Genomic DNA, 24,918 nt, shown 5'->3' with positions numbered 1-24,918 from the left:
GCGCATGAAATCAAAGCAGGAGAACAGTTTCCTACGAGGTGTAGCCTGGGAAAGTTGGGGGTGACTGATGGAAAGGAGGAGTGAAGCTCCGCCCTTTCCGCTGCTAGGCTGCGCCCGAGGCTATTTAAACCCACCCTGGCTGGCCTGTACTCAGATCTTCGCGGAGCGGATCAGCGGCCGGAGCGTTTGGCGGACTCTGCGTGGACTTGGAGCTCACAGCGTCTTGCGACTTGGAAGCGGATTCAGAGGACAGGACAGAACACTTGGGCCAGTGAACCTCTGTCTGTCTGTCTGTCTGTCTGTCTGTCTCATTGGTTGGTTGATTTCCATTTTCTTAAGGGGCACATACCTCACACCGCACACACACACACACGCACACACACTCCTTCCTTCTGCGAGTTAGATGAGACACGGGTCCCAAAGAAGAAATTATTTCAAGTGGAAAGTCAAGTATGTATGGAACTTAACATGTCAACTGTTATTCTGTAGCTAGTTGAATTACATAACATGTTTTAGGATACTAATTATGGCAGAAGCTTGATTTTTTATTTTCATTACAATGAGTTATTTCCATTTTATCATCTCTATAATGTACTTATTTTTTTATATAGTGACTTTCATTCTACCATTTTGAAAAACCATTGCATACCTTTTCTCTTACAATATGTACCCTTGGAAAAGTTGAGAATTATACATCATTCCTCATAGAAAACTGACTTTTGTCCTGTTAAAACAGTATTTTTAAGTAATTTTTGTATTGCTCTGATGAGGCAGGCCAGATTAAATCAGAGAAGAATGTTTCATGGAATGTTCCAGAAAATTGTCTTATTTCTTCACTTTTGTGAGTGGACACAGAATCTGTGTCTATTTATTTCACAGATTCTAGGTTAACTTGTACAGAAAGGCCTTTATAGTATTCTTTTAAAAGTGCATGTTTTAGGTTAATTTACAAACTATTTGAAAAATTAGGTATTTTCTTTATTTATCTTTTATTTAAAATATACTATAAAACTGTGGAAATATTTAAATTTGAGATAACATGTTCATCAAAAATTGAGAGTTGAGAAAATTATCTTGATCCTGCCTTTGGAGTTTAAAAGCAGTTTCACTGAGATATCATTCACATTTCAGAGAGTTCGACCATTTAAAATGTACAACTCAGTATCTATTAGTATATTCACAGCATTTTCATCACCCTGAAAAGCAACCCCACATCTCCTAGGCATGACTGCAGCCTTCCTCCATGTCCCTCCTCCTACCTCTGTTGTAGGCGACCACCATCTATCTACTTTTGTCTCCATATGTTTGCCTGTTCTGCTTATTTCATATACATAGATTTATACAATACGTAGTCCTTTGTGACTGGCTTTTTCACTTAGCTTAATGTTTTCAGAATTCACTTAGCATAATGTTTTAGCACACATTGGTAGTTTATTTCTTCTTATAGTTAAATGATATTCTATTCCATGGCTACACTGGTTTTCCATTCTTTCATCAGTTGATGGACCTTTAGGTTAGTTTCCACTTTTTAGCTTTTATGAAAAATGCTGCTGTGAACATTCACTTACAGGTTATTATGTGGACACGGGTTTTTATTTCTCTGCCATTGGACTTTATCCTCAGAGTTAATTGGGCAGATTTCAGCACTTGTCTTGCTCATACTATTCTTTCTACCTTCTCAGTTTCTGTTCATCTAGCCTCATTCACTCAGACGTGGCAGACAATTTATTGTTTTCATGAAGTTTTCTCTGACTGTTCTCTCATTGACCTTATGTGTTAGCAATCATTGTCTAGTCTGTGCAGAAAAACTTAGTTCTTAATTTTACATGGCTTTTTTTATAGAAGATAATTTTCTCTCATTATAAATTTGCTTAATGTGGGAATAATACATAATATGTATGCCACCTATCCTTGCATACATTGAAAATATTTTAGCTTAGAAGTTTGTAGCATACAATTCAATACTTTATACCATACCAATTATTTCTCCTTTGAGACCTTGACACAGTAAGGTTTATATTCTAAGTGTGTTTTTAGCAATTATATATCAAATCTAAACCAATTAGTTTAATACAGGAGACTTGTTAAATCACATATTTATGTTTTTCTCTCTATGAAAAAGAATCTAAATTGGCCTTTTTTCACTATGCAGCAGAACTGTATTTCTGGACTGCTACCAGTTTGTCAGCTGAACAGTTCTGGGTGCAGCTTGTCCGATGACAGATAGCAGAGCACCTCAATCTGAGTGCTCAGCAGAGTGCCTGTGAAGGCAGCACCACAGCAACAGTTGCTCAGAGGGAACGGATTCAGGAGCCTTGATTTAGCAATAGAGTCCAGGGTTTTCAGCTCAGTGTCTTTAGCCTGTCTCTGCTGGTCATGTCAGTTATGTACTATTCAATCCAGGAGGTGCTGTTTACATTGTAGTACATACATAGTCATTGCCTAATGAGTCATACAGAGAGAAAAGTAAGTTATAAATTTTGTCCCCCATTTGCTGCAACTCTCAGTGGTAAGAATGATTCAGTGCAGCTATAGGAGAGTACTTCCATTGGCATGCCACCTGCCTAAAATACACAATTTTGTTAAGATATACAATAAAATTATTATGCTAATAGCAAATATTTTATGTAGCTCACTATGTTCCACGTAGTCTTCTAAGTGTTTCATGTTAGTCCCCAGTTAAACACCTGGTTTTGGAAGGCTGAAGCAGGAGGATCGTTTGAGCCCATGAGTTTGAGACCAGCCAGAGCAATATAGTGAGACCCTGTCTCAAAAAAAAAAAAAAAAATTAAACACTTATCTGAGGCATGGTGGTGCACGCTTGTAGTCCCAGCTACATTGGGAGGCTGTGGTAGGAGGGTCGTTTGAGCTTGGAATATTGAGGCTGTAGTGAACAGTGATCAAGCCACTGCACTCCAGGCTGGGTAACAGAGGGAGACTCTGTCTCATAAATAAAACGTTTTGTATAGATTCCCATAGAATTGAGTTAGACATCAGTCATAGAATTATTAGCCACTTTGATGTCTACCTTGGGAGTAAAACATATAATAAGGGGCAGCGTTAAACCATCTCAATCAATAGCCTCCAACTTCTCGAGAAGGTTCTTATTTCATGAATTTCTAAACAAGCGACTACCTGGATTAAGACATTTGGTGGACACCATTTTGAGATGAAGAATCTTGAGTGAGAAGAAGGGAGATCTCTACTTACTGAAGCTTCCCAATGACATAGTTAAGTGTCCCCCAAAAGAAACTTTAGAACAAGACTTTCATCATGCCATATCTCTATGTAAAAGGAATTTCTTTAAAAGAAAACAAAGGCAAACAATTGATAATATGATTCTCATGGGAAAGTTTTCATCATAAAAGAAAAAGAGGGCTGGGTGCCGTGGCTCACGTCTGTAATCCCAACACTTTGGGAGGCTGAGGTGCGTGGATTACCTGAGGTCAGCAGTTCAAAAACAGCCTGGCCAACATGGTGAAACCCTGTCTCTACTGAAAATACAAAAATTAGCCAGGTGTGGTGGTGTGCACCTGTAGTCCCAGCTACTTGGTAGGCTGAGGCAGGAGAATCACTTGAACCCAGGAGGTGGAAGTTGCAGTAAGCCGAGATGGTGCCACTGCACTCCAGCCTGGATGACACAGTGTGACTCCATCTCAAAAAAAAAGAAAAAAAGAAAAGCAAAAAAGGGACAAAGTATACTGGTCCAAAAAAGAAGAAAGCAAGAAAAAAAGGACAAAGTATACTGGTTACTATCATAACAGTGAGATAGTCCCCCTTTGAGATTAGAAAATAACAGTATACTCAAAGTAACATTAATGAGAACCAACATAAAATAGACAACATTCACTATCTACAAAAGTAATCTGCACCAATTAGCAATGTATGAGCATGTGGTTGAGAATATTTTCTATAACATGTGTACCAGAAGGAAGAGACCTCAAGAAAATGGTCAGAGCTGGAAATGTAGATTAGGGAATCTAGGTCAAAGTTTTGAGATTTTAGGAGTCCTGAGAGAATTTAAAAAGAGAAATAGCCACCAGGCATGGTGGCCACACCTGTAATCCCAGCACTTTGGGAGGCCAAGGCAGGAAGATCATGAGGTCAGGAGTTCAATACCAGTCTGGCCAACAAGTTTCTTATATAGGTAAACGTGTTCCATGATGGTTTGCTGCACCTATCAATCCATCACCTAGATATTAAGCCCTGTGCACATTAGTTATTGATCTTGATGCTCTCCCTCCTGACCCCAACAGGCCCCAGTGTTTGTTGTTCCCCTCCCCGAGTCCATGTGTTCTTATCGTTCAGCTCCCACTTATAAGTGAGAAGATGCAGTGTTTGGTTTTTTCTTCCTGCATTAGTTTGCTGAAGATATCAGCTTCGGGTTCATCCATATCCCTGCAAAGAGCATGATCTCATTCATTTTTATGGCTCCATAGTATTCCATGGTGTATATATACCACATTTTCTTTATCCCATTATCACTGATAATGTCTATCTGTGTTGATTCCATGTCTTTACTATTGTGAATAGTGCTGCAGTGAACATGCAAATGCATGTATCTTTATAATAGAATAATTTATATTCCAACATATGGTAATTTTAAATCAGTTTTGGTATTAAAAATCATGCATTTTGGAAAATATTGATAAAGGAAAAATCCAAATTCTGCCAAAATATGTTGAGAAAATAGAGGGTAAATATATCTTTTCAAACTTTAAATGCCTCAGGCTCTTAGTTAATCTTCCCCAGATCTGGGAAGACCTAGAAGGGGAGAGATTGGGCTACCTTAATGAGGGCCATTTCAATCTCTTGGCCCTGCAGCAGCCATTTCAAAATACGTCAAAAAATATATTTGGGGGTAAAATATTTTGATTTCCTTCAGCTTCTTCTCTCTGTGATGCTGCACCAGAATCAGATTAGAAAGGAAGCCACATTATAAGTGTTAATAAAACCCATCTGATGAGATTTGATAGTTTGAAGGGTGTGTTTCCCAGACCCTTTAGATAGAAATTGGGGCCAAAGAAAACAAGGTCTTATTCCTCTATATAAATCTGTCAGTGCTTTAAGCAGTGAAAGAAAGATTTTTCGTTTAATTTTACAGACTTGATACTAATGAAAAGGATAGCTTGTAAAATATAAATCTCTTTTTCTATAAAAAGGACATGTTGTTGATTCTCTTAGACCTTGAACCCTGGCCAGTGATTTGAAACCAAGCAGTACCTATCTCCAGATCTCTAGTACCAAATTAATTTGGGGTGGGGGGTAACAGTTTTATTGAGAAATAATGAACACCCTATGCAATTCACTCATTTAAAGTATAGAATTCATTAACTTTAGTATTTTCAGAGAGTTATGCCGTCATCATTACAATTAATTTTAGAACATTTTCATCACCCGAAAAACAAACCCCACATCATTTAGCCATCTTCACCAGTTTTCTCATCCTCCGTCAGCCCTAGGGAACCATCCACCTTCTTTGTATACATTTGCCTATAAGTCTCTGAAATAAAAAGCAAGTGGTCTGCTGGGACTGGCTTATTTCACTTAGAATAATTTTTCATGCTGCATCTGTGCTGTAGCAGGTATTCATGCCGGGTTTTTGCTCCTTAGTTCAGCTACATCTGGGTTCTTCTCTCGTGACCAGGAAAAATTAAGCATGCAGACACATTGAGGAGGGCAGAATTTATTATGTGAAAGGACAGCTCTCAGCAAAGAGAGGGGTCCTGCAAAGAGGTTTCCACCTCACAATTGAATACCAGGATCACATGAGCTGAAGCGGCCAGGCTCCTCCTCTGCATAAGGCGTGAATTCCTGGTGACTCCACCCCATCCCCCCACTGCATGTGGGCCTCCGGTCTGCTGTGGGCATGTCCAGGCAAGACAAGTCCAGGTTCCCTTATCTGCACATAATAGCTGGTGTAAACACTTGTGGGGCTGGTTGGAGATTCTCCGGGGACCCTTCCGTATCTGCCTAGGCATTTTGCTGTCTCCTCCTAATACGGTATCTGTACTTAATTTCTTCTTATTGCTGAGTAATATTCCACTGTATGTATACATCAAACATTTCATTTATCCATTCACCAGGTGATGGACCTTTGGGTTCTCTCCCACCCAAAGGTGACAGACGTTCTGGTTCTTTCCACTTTTTGACTCCTATTAATAATGCTGCTGTGAACATTTATGTATGAGTTTTTGTGCATGTGTATGTTTTTACTTTTCTGGAACATATACTTATGACTGGAATTTCTGTGTCATATGGTAACTTCATGTTTAACCCTTTAAGGAGCTGCCAGTTTGTTTTCCAAAGTGGCTGCATCACTTTACATTCCCAGCAGCATTAGATAAGGGTTTTAATTTCTTTACATTTTTCCTAACACTCTTTTTTCTTGAACAAAGATTTTATCCTGTGGTGTGAAGTGATACCACATGTGGTTTTGATTTACATTTTCCTAATGACTAATTACATTAAGCATCTATTAGTGTGCTTATCCATCTTTATATCTTCTTTGCAGATATATCTATTCAAAATCTTTGCCCATTTTTTAAAATTGGCTTATCTTGTTATTTATTAATTGCAAGAGTTATTTATATTTCCTATATATGTAAGTCCCTTATCAGATACACGCTTTTCAAATACTTTCTTCTACTTGGCGTCTTACCTTTTCACTTCTTCATACTGTCTTCTGAGGCACAGCAGTTTTCAATTTTGAAGTCCATTGAATCCATTTTTCCTTTGGAGTCATAGCTAAGAAAACACTGGCAAATGCAGTCACGAAGATTTATGCCAGTGTTTTCTTCTGAGGGTTTTATAGTTTTAGCTTTTACAGTTAACTATTTTATTTTGAGTTAATTATTAAATAAGATATTTGGTCGAACTTTATTTATTTTTTGCTTATGGATACCCAGTTGTCCCAGCACCATTTGTTGAAAAGACTATTCTTTTCCCATTTTGTTCTTTTGTTAAGCTTGTATAAAATCAATTGACTGTAAAAGTGCAGGCTTATTTTTAGATTGTCAATTCTTAGCTTGTTTATGTCTATTCTTATGTCAAGGCCCAATCGAATTGAATGAGAAGTTTTTTTCAATCATGTTGCCTATTACCAGTTGTCTTATGTCATAATAAAAATTAAATTTAGTGGAATGTCTGTAACTTCACCTTTTGTGTCACAAAGGAGTCTCTGGCCAGCTTATACCTTACTTCCTCTAAGACATGATCAGACACCAGGCTTACAAGACACACTTAATTTCTTTTTTTCTCCATTCAAGCCTTTAGTCTCTTTTCCATTGCCTCCCACTATAGTTATATTTTCAGTAAGTTTTGGTTACAGGATCTGCTGACATAGTCTAATATTCAGTGCATTATGTTTTACTAACTCATTATAATTCATAGAACCTTCCATAGATGTTTACCATCTAGGAAGGAGAAGTTTAAGTCTGAGCCACCAGCTTTTCTCAGTGGAAATCAAGTGAAGTCATCATCTTGCAGTTTACAGACCCTCTTTACTCCTGGTAGCTGGTTCTCTTGGGTAGCACTGTGGCTAATCCTTTTCTTAGTGCAGATCTTGCATTCTCAGAAACCACAGTTCCCTGTATTGACCTCCCTTTACTGAAACAGAGATGCACAGCTCTGCTTTCTAGCTCAGTAGAGGATTCTTGGAATAAAACGTTTAACTCATTCCAAGAAAAAGTCTTAGGAGTGCAGCACTTCAAAATCAGATAACGTTCAGGCAATTTATCAGAGACACATAGTAGATTAGTATTTTGACTTTCAAAATTTCAGAGCCAAGTTGTGTGCTATAGAGAAGCATTGTGGCATAACATAGAGATGGGATGGTCTTAACTTCTCCATACAAACAAGCTTGGAGTAAGGTAAAGGAGAAATTGCATTTGTGTCTTAACACTCAAAAACACACTATGCTTATTTTACTTCTGTGAAGAATAAAAATCATTCCATAATATTCTCCTTATTTCCTCATTTAGAAAAGAAAATGAAAATTGAATACTAGGTTGATTAATAAATACTCAAAACTTCTTCTTTTAGAATTTTAGTTAATTGAAATCAGGTAAATGTCTGATTTTGCCTATGTCACCCAGTATTTCTAGGTGTTTTTCAAATCATACATCTTCTTGCTTCCCAGTCTTACTTCCTAACTTGAGGGGAAATTGTAAGAAGACACCCTTGCCTTGTTATCAGAGTTCATAATTGAAGGAGTTTTAGGAAAATTCCTCCTCAGCAGCTTATGTCTCTCTCCTGGTTATCTACTGCTTCTCAATAATGTTTGACATCAATAAATAAATATCAACATTTATTAGATCCTGCTTTAAAGGAGACTCTTTTCTGCTGCATAAGTTATGTTTCCTGTTGTCTCTTTTTAAAACTTATTTTCCTAACAATTACCCAGAGTCTTGTGGCTTGAAAGAAAAACATTTATTTTGCTCATGAACCTGTGGTTTGGGAAAAACTTGGCCAGGACAGCTTGTCTCTGCTCCCTTCAGCTTCCCTAGGAACAGCTGATCAGTTGGGGAAATGGAATCCTCTGAAGCTTTGGTCACCCACTTGTTTGATGGTTGATGCTGGCCATCGGCTGTAAACTTGGTTGGGACAGGCAGCATGAACACTGACACAGGCACTTTCAGGCTCTCTTTGTGGCCTGATGGCTCTCACAGTTGGGGCTGGGTTCCAAGGGAAAACAGTCTGAGATAGGGAAGCCACATGGTATCCCTTTCACTACATTCTACTCATTAGAAGGAAGTCAGTAAGGCTGGCCCATATTCTGTTTTTTAAATGGGATGAATGTAGCTTCTCTTTTGTTTTAATTGACACATATATACATAATTATGGGCTATAGAGTGATATTTTTATACACGTTTATAGTGTGTAATGATCAAGCTAACTAGCACATTTACTACTTCAACCATTTTTCATTTCTTTGAATTGTGAACATTCAAAATTTTCTGGCTTTTTAAAAATATACAATAAGTCATAGTTAACCATATTCACCCTAAAATGCCACAGAACACCAGAACTCACTCCTCTTATCTAACTGTAATTCTGTATCCATTAACCAGCCTCCCCTCCCCTACTTCTGTGAGCTTTTTTTTTGTTAAGAGACAGGGTCTTGCTAGTGTAGTCTGGGCTCTGGGCAACTGTAGTCACCCAGACTGGAGACAGTGGTTTGATCATAGTTCACTGCAGCTTCAAACTCTTGGGCCCATCTGATCCTCACACCTCAGCCTCCTAAGCAGCTGGCATTATGGGCATGCACCATTGCACATGTCTGATTTTTGACTTTGTAGAGATATCTCCCTATGTTGCCCAGGGAGCTCTGGAACTTTTGGCCTCAAATGATTCTCTTGCCTTGGTCTTACAAAGAGCTAGGAAATTACAGGCATCAGCCATATTGCCCAGCCTTCAATTTTCCTTTAGCTCCCTTACATGAGTAAGAATGTGCAGTATTTATCTTTCTGTGTCTGCACTTAACATAACATCCGTCAGACTGATCCATGTGGCCACGAATAACAGGATTTAATTCCTTTATACGGTGAATAGTATTCCACTGTGTTTGTGTGCCACAGTTTTTCGTCCATTCATTTGGTGATGGACATGTTGGTTGATTCCATACACAAGCTGTTGTGGATAGAGCTACAGTAAACATAGGAGGACAGATATCCTTTTGATGTATTGTTTTCTTTTCTATTGCCTGAATATCCGGTAGTGGGGTTGCTGGATCCCTCGGCAGTCCCATTATTAGTTTTTTTGAGAAAACCTCCTGTTGTTCTCTATAGTGGCTGCACTAATTTACCTTCCCACCAACAGCATGTAAGAGTTTACTGTTCTCTGGAGCCTCACCAGCATTTGTTATTTTTTTTGTCTTTTCAATGACAGCAATTTATTCAAATTGAAGCAAGATTATATCACATTGTAGATTTGATTTGTATTTCCCTGAGGATTAGTGATACTGAGCATTTTAAAATTTATTTATTGGATATTTGTATTTCTTTTTCTAAAAAAAAGTATAGTTAGATATTTTACCCAATTTTAAACTCAGATTTTTTTTACTGTGAAGTTGTTTGAGTTTTTTTGTATATTTTGTATATTAGTCCCTTATTAGGTGAATAGCTTGACAATATTTTCTCCTATTCTACAGGTTTTCTCTTCACTCAGTTGTTTGCTGGACAGAAGCTCTTTAGCTTAATGTAGTGTCATTTGTCTACGATTTGTTGTTTGCCTATGCTTCTGATGTCTTACCCATAAAAATCTTTGTGCAGACTAATGTCCTCAAGCATTTTCCCTATATTTACTTAGAGTAGTTTGATAATTTTAGGCCTTATATTTCAGTCTTCAATCGATTCTGAGTTTATGTTGTTATATGGTGTTACATAGGAAGCTAGTATCATTCTTCTCCATATGGATATTTAGTTTTCCCAGTGTCATTCATTTGAAGAGGCTGTCCTTTCCCAAGCGTATGTTCTTGGCATGCTCGTCCAAAATCAGTTGGCTGGAAATATGTGGATTTATTTCTGGGTGCCGTATTCTATGGTCTTTACCCCAAGAATCATTACTTCTTAAAATGCAATTCAAATTAACATGAAACATTTGCAGTTTAAGGAAAGGCTTATAGCATCAGAGTCCTTAATCATAGATTTCATTATTTCGTGGTTTTTTTTGAGATAGTGTCTTTGTCTGTCATCCAGGCAGAAGTGCAGTGATAATAATTCACTGCAGCCCTGAACTCTGGGTACAATCCATCCTTTCACCTCAGTATCCCAACTAGCTGGGTCTACAGGCATGAACCACCATGCCCGGGTAATTAAAAAAAATTTTTTTTTTCTAGAGATGGGGGTCTCACTATGTTGCTCTGGCTGATCTCAAATTCCTGGCCTCAAGTGATCTTTCTGTCACAGCTTTTTAAAGTGCTAGGATTACAGGCATGAGCCACCATGCCTAATATAGAGTGTAATATCATTTTCAAAGTCTTATTCCTAGACCCATTTATTGACTTTGGCCTAAATAACTCAATATGATATCTCTGAAACTTTTTTTGACATACTGTGGGGAATGATAATGAAGGAAGGGGGTTAGACACTTTTTACTAGGAGATAACTTTGTGCCATTTAAGGAGGAACAAAAATGAATTATCAGAAAAATAAAAGTAAAATGAAGTACAAAAATTCTGTGGCAAAGATGATGATAGTAAAGAATATATTTTCATGACTCATGGTAGCTTTAACTTTGTTCTTAAAATTCTGAGTAATTTAAGGGTTCACATTTGAAGAATCTGCTGCATTACAGATAACATTTTATTGCAAGTAAATGCATTTCAAAATTCGCTATTGGTTTTGTATTAGATTATTCTCAGCCTACTTCATTATCAACCTATACTATTTTATTCATGCAGTTTGATGATCTTATGGCGGAGAAGGAAGCTGTATCTTCAAAATGTGTCAATTTGGCTAAAGAGAATCAAGTTTTTCAACAGGAGTTATTATCTATGAAAAAAGTACCACAGGAATGTGAAAAACTTGAGGAGGATCAAAAGATGTTAGAAGAAGAAATATTAAATCCTAAGACACATATGGAAAACAGTATGGTAGAACTTAGTAAACTACAAGAATATAAATCAGAGCTAGATGAAAGGGCAATGCAGGCAGTAGAAAAATTAGAAGAAATCCATTTACAGGTGAGTTGTTTAAATCAGGTAAGTTTACTTGTAATGTGCTTTCATTTATTTCACTGCTATTTTGGAGATATATATATATATATATATATATATATATATATATATATATATATATAGTGTTTCCTCTGCCTCTCTTGTAGCAATCTGCTTTGTAGAGTTCTAGAAAAAAATGGTATCTGTTTTTTCTTTTAAATATTTAAATTTCCATTATTATTATAACAAAATCAATCTTTCAGAGTAATGATTCTCATTATGGAGTCATTTGATGATTAAGACCAGTTGGCATAGGAAAAAATTGTGATTTAGAAATTATGTGATAATTATGAATTGGTCTTAAGCTACAGTGTTCATTGATCACTTTTTAAAATTATGAATAGATTCTATTACTTTTTATATGACCAGATTACATTAATACTAGCATAATTATGATTTCAAATTTTTACAAATCAGACTTAATTCTGAATTCAGTTATTAGTTTTGATATTGCTGAAATATTTTAAACTTCATCTTCTTTTTTAACATATTAGAAAATACTCTTTGAATCACTGACTCAAAATGAAAGGCAACAAACATAATAATTAGGTTATAATTGTTTTTAAAGTGTATTCTTTTCCTCTGTTTTAGGAACAAGCACAATATAAAAAACAATTAGAGCAGTTAAACAAGGATATAATACAGCTTCACTAAATAAGAAGGAACTCACACTTAAAGATGTGGATTGTAAATTCTACAAAATGAAAACTGCTTATGAAGAGGTTACAACTGAGTTAGAAGAATATAAGGAAGCCTTTGCAGCAGCATTGAAAGCTAACAGTTCCATGTCAAAAAAATTAACTAAGTAAGTCAAAAGATACACTCATAGAAAATGAATTAAGCTCATTAATTTGTTTCAAAAGCATAATTTTTAGTGAGATGGCTTCAGGAGATTAGAAGGAAGTGAATGCTAATTTGACAATGTAATTTTGAAAAATAATGTTAGTAAATAATTTTACCTTTAAAATGTTAGTCAAAGATAGTTTTTGTCTCTCCTCTCATTTTTTTTTTTGCTTTTGTATGGCTTTTTTTCCTGAAAAGTCTCATGTAATTAACCTGATCTGTTAGTTTTTTTCACTAAGTATTTTTGAAGCTTTATAATTAATGAAGTGATCTTGTTATAAAATTACTTGTCAGAATTTCCCTAAATAGAAATATTGATGTGTTTAATTTACTTTTCAGTGGATCACAACCTAAATGCAAAGTGGTACTGCTACTCTGGGCACAATTGTTTTTTATTGTGATCTTTAGTATTATCACCAAAGGGTGCCTCAAGAAAGACTATTTGTGTAACATATTCAAGATGTTACAGAAAGGCACCCTTGTGAAATAGGGAATAATTATCACAGGAATTTAAAGAAGTGTAATTCACAAAGCGGTTAAAAAATAACACCTTGTTCAGCCTGAAGCGGTGTGTGGAAGGCAGAAAGAACATGCCCCACCTCCGGGGCCTTGGTCACAGTGTTGGGGGCTAATTGCCTTCAGAGATGCTTTAGTTCTTTTTGATCACCAACCAGACAATCTAGTTCTCCCCTAGGAGTTGTTGCTCTGAATTATTCCTCAGTGCCAAATGTTTAATTGGTCCTAGATAATGGGTGAAATGTACAACAGTGAAATCTAAAACTGGTTTACTAAACACAAGTATTCCTAGATTTTTTTTCGTTCATTTTAGTTTTCTTAACCTACATTAAGGAGTACAACATGATGTTTTGATATAATTATTTCTAGTGAAGTGGTTCTTATAATCAAGCAAATCAACATATTCATTTTCCCACATTATTACCCTTTAAATACAAGTATTTCTAATGGAATCTTCAGAATCTTACAAGTAGAGCCATTTTAGAAGGCAGGAAGTTTTATCTGTTGAGCCATACATCACTGATAGCCATTTCTCTTCCCTGTCTACATTGTTTGAACTGCTTGCTCAGTAGAAATCACCTTAGAAACAATGGTGCTTCTTTAGAACAATTTTAAAATTATAATTCCTTACAACAGGTATGCTCTTACACATCTTCTGTGTGAAAACACTATTTAGTGGGTAATTTGGTTTACTCTCAGGGTAAGTTTTTAAAAACTGCAAGTCATTAAGAATCATTTAAGGAAAAATGAAATATTAAGCATTTGTCTTTGCTATCTTTACAGATCGAATAAGAAAATAGCAATGATCAGTATCAGCTCTTTATGGAGAAAGAGCAGGTGAAATATTTTCTCAGCACTCTTCCTACAAGGCGAGGTCGAGAGTCACCTTGTGTTGAAAATCTTACTAGTATAGGACTCAACAGAAAATATATTCCCCAAATGCCTGTGAGAATTCCTACTTCAAACCTCAGACTTCAAATAACTGCCAGAACTACTTGACTGAGGTTAGTTATATGACCGTTTCTCTTTAGGGTTTCATTTCTCTAGCGTAATTCTTGTTTATAATTTGGTGAAATACTGAGTTCTTCTGTTGACTTTTGCATGTGAAGTAAAGATCATAATTAGCTGTGTTAACACAGAAAGGAAATGGGAACTTTACATTTTTTAATTCCCTGGAGCTCTCATTTTCAACAGATATCCATTTGCTAACTTTATTCAATAAATGTGACTAAACTGACACGTTTGAAATGTCTTTAAAAGCTGCATTTAAGTTAGGTTTTAGAAATTGCATGTTATTGCCTGATAACTGATAATATACTTTGAGATGCTTTGGCTTACTCTCTAATTGATTGTAGTTTAGCTGTGGTTCATACCATATTTTTTTTTCTTTTTTTTTTGAGGCAGTGTCTCACTCTGTCACCCAGGCTGGAGTGTCTTGGTGCCATCTCCACTCACTGCAACCTCCACCTCCCGGGTTCAAGTGATTCTCCTGCCTCAGCCTCCTGAGTAGCTGAGACTACAAGCACCCACCATTACACCCAGCTAATGTTTGCATTTTTAGTAGAGACAGGGTTTCACTATATTGGCCAGGCTCTTCTTGAACTCCTGACCTTGTGATCTGCCTGCCTGAGTCTCTCAAAGTGCTGGGATTACAGGCATGAGCCACCGCACCCGGCCCATGCCACTTTTAAAGTTTCTTTGCACCAGCCAGGTGTGGTGGCTCATGCCTGTAATCCCAGCACTTTGGGAGGCTGAGGCAGGTGTATCACGAGGTCAGGAGTTCAAGACCAGCCTGGCCAAGATGGTGAAACCCCATCTCTACTAAAAGTACAAAAAAAAATATTAGCCTGGTGTGGTGGTGGGCACCTGTAATCCCAGCTACTAGGAAGGCTGAGGCAGAGAATTGCTTGAACCTGGGAGATGGAGGTTGCAGGAGCTGAGATTGCACCACTGCACTCCAGCCTGGGTGACAGGGCAAGACTCCATCTTGAAAATAAAAAAAAATTAAAAAAAGTTTATTTGCACCATCTCAATTCTTCCCACCCATAATCACAACTGAATGATTGTCATCCAAACACTTTGCCACATATGGATGTTTATTATTTAGTAGAATCCAAAATAATTGCATTTTATGAATTAAACAAAACACTAAAATGTTCATTTCCATTTTTATGTTAAAAGCTTTGTGCTTGGCCAGGCATGGTGGCTCACACTTGTAATCCCAAAATTTGGGGACGCCAAGGCAGGTGAATCACCTGAGGTCAGGAGTTTGAGACCAGCCTGGCCAACATGATGAAACCTATCTCTAGTAAAAATACAAAAATTAGCAAGGCGTGTTGGCAGGCATGTGTAATCTCAGATACTCAGGAGGCTGAGGCAGGAGAATCACTTGAACCCAGGAGACAGAGGTTGCAGTAAGCCAAGATCATACCACTGCACTATAGCCTTGGTGATGGAGACTCTGTCTCAAAACAAAACAAAAAAAAAGGTTTGTGCTTTCCTTACATAAGAGTACATCTTCTGACTATAAAAATCCTGGAAGAAAACCTAGGAAATACTCTTCTGGATATCATATTTGCCAATTAATTTATGGCTAAGTCCTCAAAAGCAATTGCAAGAATAACAAAAATTGACAAGTGTGATCTAATTTAGCTAAATAGCTTCTGCACAGCATGAGAAACGATCACGGGATTAAACAGACAGCCTAAAAGAATGGAAGAAAATATTCACAAAGTATGGATATAGCAAACGCCTATTATCCAGAATCCATAAGAGACCTAAACAAATCAACAAGCAAAAAATAAATAAGATCATTAAAAATGGGCAAATGACATGAACAGACAGTTCTCAAAATAACACACATAAGTGGCCAACAAACATTAACAAATGCTTACCATTGCTAATCATCAGAAAAATGCCAAACAAAACATCAATGAGATACCATTTCACACCAGTCACAATGACTTTTGTTAAAAACAAATAATAAATAGAAACTTAAAAAAGGATGTTGGGGAGGCTGTGGAGAAAAGGGAACACAAACCGTTTGTGGCAACGTAAATTAATTCAGCTACTATGGAGAGCAGTTTGGAAATTAAGAACTAAGAATGACTGTTGGATGCAGCAACCCCATTACTATACTAGGGGTATACCAAAAGGACAATAAATCATTGTAACAAAAACATGTATACACATGTATGTTCATTGCAGCACTATTCACAACAGCAAAGATGTGGAGTCAATCCAGGTACATCCAAGGTAGATTGAAAATCCAAGGTAGATTGGAAAATTCCATATATACCATGGAATACTATGCAGCCATGAAAAGAACAAAATCACGTCATTTGCAGCAACATGAATACAGCTGGAATCCTCTCTCCTAAGAAAACCAACGCAGAAACAGAAACCAAATATCTCATGTTTTCACTCATGTGGGAGCTACATATTGGGTGCACATTGTCATAAAGATGGGAATAATAGACACTGGGAAATAAGAACGGGGAGGGCCAGGGTTGAAAAACTACTTATTGGGTCCTATGCTCACAACCTGTGTGATGGGTTTAATTGTACTGCAAACGTCGGTATCCCTCAATATGCCTTTGGAAAAAACCTACAGAGGTACCACGTTAATTTAGAATACAAACTAGAAAAAAAAAGAAAAGTTTAGTATAAGTAGAGAACAGAAATTTCTTTTTAAGATAAAATTTATTGAAGTAAAAAATGGATTAAAGTTTTATAAAGGGCAGAGTTTTCTAAGAATTTCAAAGCAATGCATTCATTGCAAAAGATGGCTTTAATTACTTAATCTTTTTTTTGTGTGTGTGAGACAGGGTCTCACTCTGTCACCAGGCTGGAGTGCAGTGGTGAAGTCTTGGCTCACTGCAACCTCCACCTCCTGGCTTCAAGCAATTCTCCTGCCTTAGTATCCCAAGTTGCTGGGACTACAGGTGCACATCACCACGCCCAGCTAATTTTTGTATTTTTAGTAGAGATGGGGTTTCCCCATGTTGGCCAGGATGGTCACGATCTCCTGACCTTGTGATCTGCTTGCTTTGGCCTCCCCAAGTGCTGGGATTACAGGTATGAGCCACCATGCCTGGCCATTGTTTAACCTTTGTACTAATAAAACACTACCTTTCTAAAATCATGTATATGCAATAGATCAATATTAACTGCATTTTTGTCAGATTACTCTAAACGGCATTACACATATACATCCTGTTATCTAAACTTAAAATAAGTAGAAATTTTATTTTATTTATGTGATTATTTTTCTATTTAAGCAAACTTCAAGTTATGTCTAGTCACTAAAAATACTAAAGGCCACATTTTGTAAGTGATACATGATTTTCATGATAATGTTTCTTGTTTAATTTAGACATTATTATTATTTTTACTTATTTTAGATGGGGCCGGACTGTGTAGAATGAATAATTAGAGAAACAAAGAGAAGTACGTTGACAAAATTTATTAATTAAATTTAGGTTTATTTTAGACATAAAGTGTAAAAAGCAAATGGCATTCCTTTTCATTCTTGGGTTAGTAGATACTACATCAATTTTTTTTTTCTTACACACATCTAATGAAAGATGTGAAAACGAAAACTTTCACAGAGAAGACTGTACTTATGCACCATAAATTCATCATGTTCCAAAGCTTAAACAGTTCCCAAGAAGTCTGTGCATCTCTTTTTCACTGGCTCTACACTTTCTTAAGTTTTGCCATCCTCATGGAACTGTCAGCCAGCACACTGAAACGATTCTCAGAAAACAAAGGCATCATCAAGTTCTCAGGGTTTTGGTAGAGATTGAAGGCCAACAGACCTAAGACTCATTCAGAAATACTTAGCTGAGCAATAACCCTTCATAAGCAGTCACTTGACAGGTGACATTTTAAATCTCCTCTAATTTACTGTGTCATTGGCTTACACTTGTTCTCAGGAAAAGTTCCAAATTTTTCACCATGAAATAAAAACACCCATGTCAATGTAATTCTTGTCAAGTTACTCAGCCTTGTCTCTCACCACTTACTGCACTCTGCCCTTTGCTCTAGCACCAAACTGGATGGAGTGGAACTCTGCAGGGCTCTTCCTCACCTCAGGCTCTTTGCCTTTGCCTCTTCCCTCTATCTGGGAAGCTTTTCCTTGTCCTTCAGGTGTCAACCTATGTTATCTCCTCCACAAGAAAGCCCATGATATTGACATAAAAGTGGGTAGATGTCCCTTCTCTGTGTTTCAGTAGTGCCCTGCTGTATACCTGTCATGGTATCTATGACTCTATATGGACATTGCCTACCTGTCTGTTTTTTAGGTTATAGCTTATGACTGTTGAGAGGTGGACCATGCCATCTTCATCTTGTAATTCCAGTGCTGGTTCTAGTACCTTAGCATGTGGCTGTTGATTACATGAATGAAGACTGAAAAAGCTCTGATATTTAAACACAATTAGAATTAATGCCATGTGTAAATTATTAAATAGTAATTTTGTATTGTAAATGTACATACATATTTCTCATTCTTATTAACTGTGATAAAGTTCTCAAGTCTTTAGTTTTTAAACTCACACTTAGTTAACTGAAGTGTTTTAGGTAAAGAACAAAATTCTTTATTTTTCTTTCCAGCTGTTGCTGTATTGGACACTTGCTCCCATCTACTTTCTTCTCTAGAATCCACGGGTAAGCCACATCTAATGAAGAGAATATTTAACCATAAAGTCTTAAGGAAAAATTGTATGATGATTTAAAGGATTATAAAACTTTATTACTGGGCTATTTACACATTTTAATTGTTTCTCATAAAATATATAACATTCCAATATTTACTGAAGTAGGATAATTTTGTATCATATGTATGATTATAATTTATAGGGTATTTTAAATGATGTTTTCTGGCCTCCTTAAGTTTTAAGTGGATCTTGCAAATGAAAACCAGTATTATTGAGTTTGACATACTCAAATTGCCCAAATGTCAGCTGTTTAAACAACCAAGTCATCATTGATACTTTAGTAAAAGTTAGTAAAGGTCATCGAAGGCTTATTTGCATTTTACAGTTTTTATTACTTAGGAGAGTTAAGGAGTACCTGCCAGGTTTGTCCATGCTAATGTTACAATTTTATTTTTGTAGTTCAACCGTATTTTGTATGGAGATACTTTGAGGCTCTGTAAATATCTGGTTACTCCTCAGAACCCACTAGATTTAGCATTTCATGGATGACTTGTGTTTGAACAATTATTACTATGATGGTTACCAGATGATTATTTCCTTATTCTCTTCTTTGTTCTACATGGAGAAATAAAACCAATAAATAAAGGAGAAGGAAAGCTCATGATTCTGATGCTCCAATTCCCCAAGATTAGGCCAGTAGTAGACATTCCAAGCTGACTTTATGTCTCTTTGATTTGTCTCCATTACTCTGTCGGCACTTTTTTACTTTCTGGCAGAAGATGTTCTAAGCTCAGCTTGTATTTTCTCTGCGCCAGCTCTGGAATGAGTAATTTTTTTTAGAAGCAGAGGTGGAGCCACTGAGGAAGCACAGGTGAGCCCTCCCCAGTGTGTACTCACTGGTCCTCAACGGAAGAACCACTGCCACATCCACTGAGGTACCAAGAAACTAGCAAAGGGCCTTCTGGCTGTCTGGGGAGAGTCCTCATGTGGTCCCTGGCTGTCTCAGAGGTTCTGAATTAGTATTCCTGTAGCCTCTGTGTTGTGTCTTTAGATCAGGGCTCTGTGGGAAGGGCCCTGAGAGACCCAACAGCACAGCGTGCCTTATCTGCCAAATGTCCCTCCCTTCCTCACACTCTGACACTCAGGAATAGGGTAGATGGTGTGTCCAGGCAGTGTCAGGCCACCTCACTTTCTCCTTTGAGGTGGGCCCAGAGGGCCTTTGGGGTGAGTGTGGAGCTGGGAACCTGGAGCCTGAGGCCAACTGTCTCTCCCTGTGTCTTGGAGGAAAGGCCATGTCCCCAAAAAACCCCCAGGGCCTGACCTCTGGGCACACATGCAGGGAGGGAGGGTCTATGAGCTGAGGGGGACATTGTAATGAGACTTTGAACCCCGTTGCTCCGGGGCCTGGTCAGTGGACCATGGTCAGAGATGACCAGGTCATCAGGACCTAGTCATTTGGGACCTGATCAGCAGGGGCCTGGTTAGTGGCGGCCTCCTCAGTAAAGGCCTCATCAGCGGGGACCTGGCGACCTAGTCATTGGAAGCCTGGTCAGTGGGGGGACCTAGTCAGTGGTGGCTTTATTAGTGGGGCCTGATCTGTTGGAACATAAACAATGAAAAACTGGTTGGTGGGGCATACGCAATATATCACAGGCCTGGTCAGTGTGGGGCCTTAGTGGCTTGGAGCCTGGTCAGTGAGGGCCTGGTCAGAGGGGGCTCTGTCAGCTGGGTACTCGTTCATGGAGAATTGTTCAGTGGGGGGTCGGGTGAGCAGCAACCTGGTAAATTGTGGTCTTGTCAGTGGGAACCTGGTCTTGTCAATGGGGACCAGGTCAGTGGAAAATTGGTCAGTGGGGTCTGGCCCGTGAGGCCTATTAAGTGTGGGCCTGGTTAGGAAGACATGGTCAGTGGGGACTTGATCAGTGGGACCTGGTCAATGGAGGAGTGGTCATTAGGGGCCTCATCACTCATCACTGGGAACCTGGTCAGGGGCAGTTGGTCAGTAGCTGGCCTGCTGGCCACTATGTGACCTCAGGCAGGGGGGTTGTCTGTGGAGCCTCCTTGCCTCCATCTGCAGGGAAAGTGAGTCAGAGCACCCTGGAGGGTGGCTGGAAAGAGAAGGTGAGAAGATGTGTTGAATCCAATACTGCTTGGCAAACCTACAACTTTACAAATGACCTGTGTTCCACCTAGAGAGGGTGCCAGCCCTCTCAGCATTATGCAGTGCCCCTCCTCTGTCTGCATCCCCAGGACCACCATGGGTGGGGAGGGCAGAGATTGGGGAGCACCTATAGAGGCTCTAATGCTCTAAGGTGACAGTGATGAGGACCTGGGTGCACCCATGAGTGGAGAAGCTAGGCCTGTCCAGAGAAGCAAGACAAACACACACATACACACACACACACACACACACACGCACACATGCATACACAAATACATTGCATACACACATGTCAGTTCAGGGGATAGAGGACACTGACTCTGAGCCTTGTTGACCCAAGCAGACTCCCATGGTGGTGGGTTGTGTCACCCCACAATGTCACTGTTGCTGAGTCCCCATCGCCTCTGTGTTGTGGAGCAGTTAGAGACACACAGCAGTGTCTGTGAGTAGCTCTGCATGAAAGACCATTTTCTAGATGAGAGGCACATCTCAACACAGCTCACTGATCAGACTCAGGTGAGTGGGACCTGCTCTTTTCTCTTCCTCCTGGCTTGGGGAAAGTCACTATCAGGTGGGTGGTTTTGGCCTCTGGGCAGCTACTGAGGGTAAATCCCTGAACACTCACCGGCTGCCTGTTATGTGCTGACAGTCATCTCATTCATCCTCGCAGCAATTCCATTCTGCATCTTTTCTGATCACCTCCGTGACCACACAGGACAACCCCATCAGGGCCCTGTCACCAGGCCCAGTCTAGCTCCATGATAACCAAGACACAGGTCCAGAGACAATCGTCCTACATTGTGCCTGCATCTGACCCCCCTTGGTAGGTGGTGACCAGCACAACATGGAAGAAGCCAGGGCAGCATGCAGCCAGCTGCTCTGCAGCCCCAAATGGCTCCTGGGCCTTGCGAAGTAATTCATAAAGGGGAAGCTGGTCACTTTGAGGTCCCTGAAGGGAAGGGTGAACGTGCAACCCAACAGCCCTGGCAGCCAGCAGCATGCCATACATATTCTCACCCAACGTGTGTGACAGAGGTCCCCTCCTGGGGCACAAGTCCCATACCTAAAGCATCCTGTCCCAGTCGGACCTCATCCTGAGCCCTGGGAGGGGAGGGGCACCGTGGGCCCCCCTGCAGCAGCCAGGATTACCACCCAGGGGACTCAGCCTTCTGTGGCCCTGGCCAGACTTAGAATTTGGCCCAAGACAAACTTACTCGGAGCAACTTCTCAGTACCTGGGGCCTGTGCATGCCAGGCAAGGTCAAGCTGGCTCAAAGAGCAACCAGCCACCTCTGCAAGGGTGTGCCAGGAGCAGGTGGAGTAGTCACCAACCTCACCCACTCAAGGAAATAGGGATGGCCAGTTTCCCACAGTCTGAGTGACCACCACCTGACAGCTGATGGAGTGGAGGCCTGAGGAAAAGCAGATGGCACTGGGGCTCCACCTCCAGGGCAGAATAACTGATTTACCCTGACTGGAAGGGAGTGACGTTGGTGGCTGGTCCACTGGCTCCTGGCACACCCTTGCAGAGGTGGGTGGTTGCTCTTTGAGCCAGCTTGGCTTTGCCTGGCATGCACAGGCCTCAGTGCAACAAATGTGCTGCAAATGGAGCCACATAGAGGAAATGAGCAGCAGGCTCAGAACTGGGGTGTGTGCCACCTTTGGGGCTCCAGTCCAAGCATTGGGGCTTCTACAGCACTGTGGGCTTCTCGGGTGCCAAGAGGCAGACCACAGGCCATCTTGAGGAGGACTCTGGTAAGAGCTTCCTTGTGTATGTGGATGATGTCCAGAATGTTGGCCTGGTGTCCCTGAGACAGCACTAACAGGTCCATGACTGGGTCCAGGTCCTGCCTGGGCTGATGGGCAAAGAGCTCACTGACAGTGTGGAAGGCATCTATGGTGAAGTGGATCTATGTTCAAGTGCAGAAAGGGCCCAATCTTGTAGATGAACCACACAGCCAGCTTCTGGATGCAGGTGCAGTGCCACATTTTTTGTCACTTCCTGATGTGCCCCACCAGCACTGAAGAGATAGCCTGGAGACAGGGCAAGAGGAAGGCTGAGAAGGATGAGATGGTGAGTGCCAGATTCTTCCTGGCTCTGAGCCCACCCTCAGTGTGACACTCAACTTTTAGGAGTGGGAGAGCAAGATTGACGGCTTCAAGTGCTTCACCAAGAAGATGGACAACAGGGCACTCAGCTCAACTTCACAGCCAATGAGTGGTGGCAGGCTTTGAGAAAGAGCATCAGAAGCCTGACAGTTCTTCTTCAGCCTCAGCCAGGCCTTGGAGCTGGACCAGGCCATCCACTTCAGTATAGATGCCTTCCACTCTGTCAGTGAGCTCTTTGCCAGTCAGTCCAGGAGGACCTGGACCCAGCCATAGACCTGTTAGTGCTGTCTCAGGGACACCAGACCAACATCCTGGACATCATCCACATACACAAGGAAGCTCTTACCAAAGTCATGGAGAGCAGGCAACATGTGGCAGAAGGGAAGACAAAGGTGCAGAGGCTGATGACGTCAGAATCACAGGAACAGGATTTCTTTGGCCACTTTGGCTGAAATTCACCACTTCCATCCAATTCCAGTGAGAGACATGGACTCACAGATGCAGCATTTCTTGCAACAAGAGATACTACTTTTTCAAAAAGTCACCCAGGAATTGATAGTGTTGAATGACTCGATACTCAATCGTGGACGGTTTCCAGTTCAAGGATACTTTCTACAGCAGAACAATAACACTAGCAAAGAGCTAGTACAAGGATGGTTTTGTGCTCAACTGAAATCCAGCTGAATACAGAATTGTATAGGAAACAGTTAATATGGTGATAGAATAGAAACAGTAGCAATCGTGAACTAAATCATACTATGAATGCCTAAACTACTGCTGTAACTTTTGGAAAAATGATAATACCACTTTATTGCTTTTCGAAGTATGAATATTTTAGTGTATATGCTCTAGACTTCAAACTCTATAAAGAGTCTCAAAGAAGTTGGCTGGATAAAGCCTGCTGTGGATGTCTTTATATTCAAAGATTGATGATGCAATTTGAATATGTGTCCCTACAAAATCTCATGTTGAATTATATTTCCTAATGTGGAAGGTGGATCCTGGTATAAGGTGACTGAATTATGAAGGCAAATTTCTCATGAATGGTTCAGCACCATCCCCTTGTACTATCCTCACAATAATGAGTGACTTCTCATGAGATGTAGTCACTGAAATCTCTATGTCACCTCCCCACTCTCCATGTTTTCCCCGTGCCATGTGAAACAATTGATTCTTTCTTTGCCTTCCATGATTATTGAAAGATTTCTGAGGCCTAGAAGCAGAAGTGCTGTGCTTAGAAACATGAGCCAATTAAAGCTCTTTTTCAAAATAAATCATACAGAAAATGGCAAATGAGGACTGGAGCATTGCTATAAAGATACCTGGAAATGTGGAAGCAGCTTTGGAACCAGGTAATGGATGGAGGTTGGAAGAGTTTGGAGGGCTCAAAAGAAGATAGATGAGAAAACTTTTGGACCATCTTAGAGTCTGGTTCAATGGTTGTGACAAAAATCCTGACAGAAACATGGACAGTGAAGGCCAGGCTGAGGAGGTCTCAGAGAGAAATAAGAAGCTTTCTGGAAAATGTCTTCCTTTTGGATATGGAAAGCTTACACAATGCATGCTTTTTATTTCAGAGACTCATAGGCAAAAGAGACTGTAGCCTTGACCCAGATGAGACTTTGGACTTTGTAACTTTGAGTTAATCCTGAAATGAGTTAAGACTTTGGGAGACTGCTGGCAAGGCATGTTTGTATTTTGCAATGTGAGAAGGACATGAGATTCATCATGTCAAGGACAGAATAATACGGTTTTTGTCTATGTCCCTACCAAAACTCATGTGGAATTATATTTTGTAATGTTACAGGCAAGGTCTAGGTGGAAAAAGATTTAGTCATAAAATGGTGCAGGTAGATACTTCACGAATGATAAAGAACCATGACCTTGATGCTATCCTCCTGATAATGAGTGAGT

At 39.6% G+C, this 24,918-nt stretch overlaps 1 pseudogene; it reads left to right on the top strand.

Moving 5' to 3' along the window:
* Positions 1-11,395: 11,395 nt before the first annotated feature.
* LOC134729125 (ankyrin repeat domain-containing protein 18B-like) lies at positions 11,396-21,819 on the top strand (annotated as a pseudogene).
* Positions 21,820-24,918: the final 3,099 nt, after the last annotated feature.

This window comes from Pan paniscus, chromosome 16, assembly GCF_029289425.2.
Source record: "Pan paniscus chromosome 16, NHGRI_mPanPan1-v2.0_pri, whole genome shotgun sequence".
Taxonomy (NCBI): Eukaryota; Metazoa; Chordata; class Mammalia; order Primates; family Hominidae; genus Pan; species Pan paniscus.
This window is presented reverse-complemented; position numbering and strand designations above follow the sequence as displayed.